At 46.3% G+C, this 7,061-nt stretch overlaps 1 pseudogene; it reads right to left on the bottom strand.

Moving 5' to 3' along the window:
• Nucleotides 1-5,050: 5,050 nt before the first annotated feature.
• On the bottom strand, nucleotides 5,051-6,663 carry LOC133772193 (metal-response element-binding transcription factor 2-like; annotated as a pseudogene).
• Between the last annotated feature and the right edge of the window lie 398 nt (nucleotides 6,664-7,061).

Raw genomic sequence — 7,061 nt, 5'->3', positions numbered from 1 at the left:
AGTCTACACCTGAGTGTGCCAAGCCCTAGCTCTTCCTGGGAGAGGGGTGTGCTAGGCGAGGGGTGGGGGGAGGCTCTGGGAAGAGCCTGAGCCCCTGAGTCTATGGGGAAGTGAAGCAGTGATTTACATTGGGTCAGTATTCCAGGGGCTCCTTCCCATTACTGGAAAGGGTTAGGATGACCATTATCTATGGAGGAAAGAATCATGGAAGAAACTCCAGGTTGTGTGGAAGGAACAGGTGCAATGTCAAGGCTACAGACCACCCCCCCAAGTAGCCGAGGCCAGATGAGGCATATGGTCCATGAACCTCAGCAGCAGCAGCGATGAAGTCTTTGCTCAGGGTTATAAACAGAAGTTGACACACTAATGTCCCAAAGGATGCCTGAAGTCCACGTGCCGAGAGAGCAGCATCTGACCCCAGCGATTGGGCAGCGAAGTCCAAAAGATAGAAAGACGCTCTCATCCCAAGAGGATTAGCACCGTTTCTGAAGAAAAGCTTCCAGTGTGTCACCCGTTGCATGATTATTAATAGAAAGTACCTTCAGGCCAGCGCCGCGGCTCAATAGGCTAATCCTCCGCCTGCAGCGCCAGCACACCGGGTTCTAGTCCCTGTCGGGGCGCCGGATTCTGTCCTGGTTGCCCCTCTTCCAGGCCAGCTCTCTGCTGTGGCTAGGGAGTGCAGTGGAGGATGGCCCAAGTGCTTGGGCCCTGCACCCCATGGGAGACCAGGAGAAGCACCTGGTTCCTGGCTTCAGATCAGCGCGGTGCACCGGCCGCAGCGCGCCAGCCGCGGAGGCCATTAGAGGGTGAACCAATGGCAAAAGGAAGACCTTTCTCCCTGTCTCTCTCTCTCTCACTGTCCACTCTGCCTGTCAAGAAAAAAAAACGGGAAAAAAAAAAGTACCTTCAGGCTTCCATCTTGTGACTGCAGCAGGGGCAGGAAATCCACCTGGGGAGCTGGCAGGGGCACGCCCAGGTGCCAGGCCATTGTGCAGCTTGGTTAAAGTCACTTCTGTTCAGCGAGGATGTGTAGTGTAGTTGCTCGTTCTTAGCACAATGCTATCATTGTAGATTCAGCCAGGATGTCTCATAATTTTGAACCGTTCCATAAAAATAATTTATTACACGAGAAAATGAATGGGCCTTCGTGCTTCTTCTTTTTGTGCTTGTATATTTACAGCTCAGGAGAAGGCAGTGGTCGGGCAATGCATCTTGACTTTTGGCTTCAAAATCACCAACCCCTTACTTCCCTGACATACAAATGATGTAGGGACTGAGGTCCAGTCTCCTAGGACTTTCTGAATCGGGATAGGAACAAGTGTAAAATAGATCAAGTTCAAAGACATTGAACTGTACCTTTTCCAAGACCTATAAAAGTGAAAAATGATCATCCCACCCCCTGGGCCATTGGACAAATGCCTGCTTTCCCTCTGAGGTCATTCAGTCTTGAGCTGCAAATTCTTGTGGTACCTAAATAGGCACCCTGAGCAGAAAGAGACACAAAACAGATTACTTTATGGTTTCTTGTGTATAATTGGAAGAGTATTAATAGGCTTCCATGTCATAAAACCTGAGTCCTAATCCCAGTCCCATCACATAGTTCTGTAGCAGTAAGTTCCTTAACCCCCTGACACCCCCACTTCCACTGTAGAAAGGAAGTGCTTACATTTGCTTCGCGGGTTGTTGTCAAGATTGAGGAAGGCTCGTTCTACAAAGTGGTCCCTAACAGACGTTGTTATGGTTTGAACAGGATTTGGCTCCCCCAAAAAACCCCAAAGTCTTATGTTAACAGTTAATGGATTCATGTTAATGGATTAAGGGCAGAGACTTGATTTACATGACATCTGGAAGGGAGGCTTGGTGGGAGATCTTAAGGTCTTGAGGGGCTTGCAGTTCTCATGAGAGGATTGGTTATTTAAGCCGAATCTGCCTCCGGTGTGTCTCTGCCATATCACCATGTGCTCACCCCTCTGCCGTCTTCTGGCCTTGCCAGGTAGCGGACCACTGGGCTGCCCCGTCTCAGACTGTGACCCTCCAAACCGTAAGCCCAAGCAAACCTCCTTCCTCCCTAAGTAGCTTTTCTCAGATGTTCTAGCTGAAGTCATAAAAGCTGACTGATACAAAATGTGCACCAGAGAAGTGGGGTCATTACTCCCAACTGCACCTGAAGGTGGGGAGGAGCCTTTGGACTTGGTTTACTGGGAAAGGTTGGAAAAGTTTGGAGGGGCGGGGTAGAGGAAGCCTAGGATGCTGTGGGTGATTCTGATGAAGGCTTAGGACACTGGGATGCTGATGGAAATGTGTATACCCGAGACTTTGCTGATGAGATCTCAAGAATCCTATTGGGAAATGGACTAATGGCCTTCTTACTACATGGTGGCAAAGAACTTGGCTTTTTGTGCCCATGTTCTGAGACTTTGTGGGAGGCTGAAGTGAAAGATGAGGGAGGAGGTTTCCAGGCATTGACACCTTCAATTGTTATTGGTGGTCTTTGGTGAGTCTCATGGAGAGAGTCAGAAGCAAAAGGGAGTGGAGCAGAAAGCTTTGGAAAATTTGCAGGTTGGCCAGGAAGATAAGGAAGAAAAAGCGTACTTGGGACGGGAAAGTGAGGTGGAGAAACCACCTGCTAAAGTGATTGGCACAATGGGGCCCTTACGGTGGCACAGCAGGCTAAGCCACCTCCTACAGTGCGGGCATCCCATCTTGGCGCACCAGTTACAGTTCTGGTTGCTCCAGCTCCCTGCTAATGCACCTGGGAAAGCAGCAGAAGATGGCCCAAGTGCTTGGGGCCCCGCCACTCAGGTGGGAGGCCCAGATGGAGTTCTAGGCTCCTGGCTTTGGCCTGGTCTTGCCCCAGCTGTTGAGGCCACTTGGGGAGTGAACCAACAGATGGAAGATCTCTCTTTCTCTGTCTCTCGCTTTCTGTCACTCTGCCTTTCACATAAATAACATAAATCTTTTAAAAAATGTAAAGAGATTAGCACAAGTAAAAGGTTGTATGTTAATGGCAAGACAATGGAATGAAAGACCCCATGGCATTATAGAGATCTTCAAATCAGCCACTTCCATCACAGGCCCATAGAGGCCTAGAAGTGCAAATTTGTTCCTGAGAACTCCAAGGGCAGAATCTTTTCAGGAAAGAGCCCCAGGGTGGCCTGCTTGCCCGTATATCCAGGTGTGGCTCCTGCTGGTACAAACTGTGGTGTCATCTTCATGGTGCTGGTCTCACAGGCTGCAGAATGCAAGGTCAAGGCAGCTTCCACCAAACATCCAAAGTCTGCGAGGCCAGGCAGAGTTGTGCCGCAGGGTTGGAGCCCCTGCACAGAGCAGTGCCTGGGGGAGCTGTGAAAGTGGAGCTGCAGAGGGGACCCCAGGAAAGCAGACACTGGGCCAGTAGCCAATCAAGCCATGGAACACAGAGGACCCCTCCTAGATTTCCAAGAATGTTTTAGACAAACCAGGAGCCCAGACAGAGACCTGTCACAGGGGCAGAGCCGCTATAGGGCAGTACCAAGCTGAAATGTGGGGTTGCCATGGAGATTCCCCATCAGGGCAGTGCCTAGTAGAGCTACACAGATTAGACTCTAGCCTCTGGGAATCCAAGCAAGGGCTGTGACCAACAAAGCCATAGGGGTGGGACCACACCTGCCACGGTGTGTCCACCACGCTGAATGTGGCACTTGAGGATTTAGTGTTTGCCTTGCTGTTGTCCGACTTGCTTTGGCCTGATAATTCTTTATTTTTCCTTATGTCCCACTTTTGGAATGGAAATGTATATTCTGTGCCTGTTCCGCTATTGTATCTTATACAGAGGTAACTTATGTTTGATTTTACAGAGTTTCACAGTTAAGGGAGTTTGCTTTGAGACTCAGACACTGGACTTTAGGACTTTGAATTAATATTGGACTGAGTTAAGACTTTGGGAATTTGGGGGATAGAATGATTGTATGTTGTGTGTGAGAAAGATTGAGTTTTGGGGAGCCAATGGTGGAATGTTATGGTTTGAACAGGATTTTATCCTCAAACACAAACAGATCTTTAGCCCCCAAGGTCTTACATGAACAGTTAACTAAGAGAGGTGGGTCCAGCGGGAAGTCTAGGTCACTGGGGGTTTTCCTTGAGGATTGGTTATATAACTGAACATGCTTCCTGCGTCTCTCTCTGCTTCCGGGCTCACCATATTATCACCTCTCTGTCATCCTCACCAGATGCCAGGCCAATAGAAATACCCAGTCTTAGACTGTGACTCTTCAAATTGTAAGCTGAAATAAACATTCTTCCTTCCTAAATAGCTTCCCTAGAGTATTTTAGTTAAAGTAATGAGAGGCTGACAATGTAGGTGCTACCTAGCCTGTTCTTATTCCTTCTTTAGTGGGAGGAGGAAATGACACTAGCCAACCGGGGACCGTAGCAGCCTAGGGACAAGATGGATCTCCCTGGACTCCACTTATTCCTGGATTTGCTTGGCTGACCAGCCTGGGCCTTTATTTATTTATTTATTTATTTATTCACAGTGCCATTTACAGGCTCAATATATTTTTTACACTTTGCTTGAAAGAAAATTTCAATATTTTATAGTCTTTCAGTAGGCATTATATACACTGTACTTTATGAAATCTAAAAGGTATTGAAATAAAGTTTTTCCAACATTTTGGTAACAAAACAGACAATGTTTCTCCAAATACTTGTGCTATTTACATGATCTGCTTGCTCTGATAACTACTAATCACAAAAACTGACTCAATGGAATAATTAGAAAATTATCTAACACCATGCATGGGTTTGAATCATTTTTAATACCCTATCCTAGAAACAGTCTACAACTCTTAAGATTTAAAAAATTAAGTCTCTGTTCTGATTTTTAAAAGATATCTTTTTTATGACACTATCCATAACATTAATAGGTTCATGTGAAAGCTAGTATCATCCCCATTCATGAATTTATTTACTTTTTTTTTTAAGAAAGACAGTAAAAGCCAGACTCCTTTGGGGCTTTGAACTGTACCTACAGAAAATAAGAGTGCAGTGAACATAATGTTCAGTCCTGAGGTCAGGATGCACTTGCTCCTTCCCATTCCACAAGATACTGCACCTTTCCGTCAAGTGTCACCCGACGAGCCAAAACTCGGCATTTTTCACCACATGCCATTCTACCTGCAGCACCAAAATAACTGGTGATGGAGTTTTTCTGATGACTGAGTTGTAACTCCTGATCTTCTAAGTTATTCCGGATCTCTGTGCTGAGTGCATCAAGTCGATGATCTTTGCCTGCATCATCTCTTACAGTTTCTGAGTTCTGAGTCTGGAGTGCTCCTCTTGGAGCACTTGGTGTTGCAGCGGCCAAGATCTTCCCCTTCGAGTTCTTTTTCTGGAGTCAGACAATCCACAATGCCTGGAAATACTAGAGAAGGCAGTTTCTTTTGTACAGGAGGCACCCGTGGAATCCACATCGGAGGTGTTGGATGAGTGTGCAGTTCCCTCAATTCTCCCTACAGGACAAGGTGAATCCAAAGCAGGAGTCTCTGAAACTGACTCCTTATCCAAAGTGGCTCAGCAGATTTTTGAACCATTTTTCGTGTATATGGGCCAGGAGGACGACCCGCAGACTCTCTCTTTCCTTTTTTTTCTATGCCATTACTTACTTCCCTTGAATCAGATATAGGTTTGGATGCCTTTCTGCCTTGAATTTTAAATTCATGGGATGTTCCTTCAGGTTCTTTCTCTGCTTTGATAGCCACATTTGGTGGCACAGGAGGAACACGAATTCGCAACCCAAACAAATGCTGCTGCTTCTTTATTTCTTTCCCAGACATAAACATGGTCTTGTAATCATTGAATGCCTCCAGAACATGCTCACGTCTTTCAGATTTTGGTGTGTCTGCCAGCTCTCCGGGGTGCAGTCTATCCCAGTTTTCATTAATGTATGTCATAAGCTCAAGTTCAGAATCAAAGTGTTTCTTCTTGTGAATAACACTTAGGTTGTAAAGGCATAGGTGTGCTATATCTACCCATTGTAATGGTTGACGTTTGAGGTATTCTGGTCCAGAACTGAAGACAGAGCAAATAAATGTATAAAAACTGTCTCCAAATAACATTGGTTTTTGAAGGCATTGCACACAAGCCTCATGAAACCACTGCTCACATTTGCAGCACTGTAGCATCTTTAAATACCAGTCTCCAGGGCCTCCACACTAGCAGTAACACTGCTGGACATTGGTTTTATGACCTGTGTCCCATTCAAGGTCAGCCACACTCTAGAGTAATGTCTGCTTCATGACTTGCAATGCTTTGGCATTAAGTGCACCACCCTTCTTTGTTGTTGTTGCAAAAACACACTGCCAACACAGCCATTTTTCATCTGAATCAATCACACTGGAATCAATATGAGGTGTATGACACAACTGATGATATCCTTAATTCAAAAAAAGCATAAAGCAAATTCTTGGCCGCACTTGTCACATATAACCATGTCATTGGGAGCTTCCAAGTACTCTTCTTGACATATTGCACAGACCATTTCCCCACGTCCACTGGCTCCTGTTTGAATGTCCTTCCAGAGAACCCAGGATTCAGAACTGTCTTCAAATATGACGAAGCAGCTCTGTTTCAATACGTTTACCTTTTTGATAGTTGCAAGATAAAATAAGCCCTCTGACCATCCAACCAGGACATCCTGATCCTCTTCAAATTTACATGCTGGCTTTTTGGTTTTATGTCCATCCTGTAAAGACAGCTTGGTCAAGGATGTTGGGGTCTTTCGGTTTCGACGTGAAGGAGACCACTTGTGGACCAGTGAATTACCTGCCCCTATAGAGTCTCTGAGTTTGATTCCCAGCTCCAGCTAACTCCAGCTTCCCACCAATGCAGACCCTGGGAGGCAGCAGTGATGGTGCAAATAACCGGGTTTCCAGCACTCAAATGGGAAGCTTGGGTTGAGTTCCCGGCTCCCAGTTTCATCTTGACTCCGCTCCAGCATCTGTGCATGTTATCCTCTCATTCTTGCTGGAACCCTTGGTCAGGGTTGCTCCTAGTGGCTCAGAATCAGCAGACACACTAGTTTC

Source organism: Lepus europaeus, chromosome 13 (assembly GCF_033115175.1).
Source record: "Lepus europaeus isolate LE1 chromosome 13, mLepTim1.pri, whole genome shotgun sequence".
In the NCBI taxonomy this organism is placed as follows: Eukaryota; Metazoa; Chordata; class Mammalia; order Lagomorpha; family Leporidae; genus Lepus; species Lepus europaeus.
The sequence above is the reverse complement of the archived record's forward strand: the minus strand, read 5'-3'. Positions and strand labels throughout refer to the sequence as shown.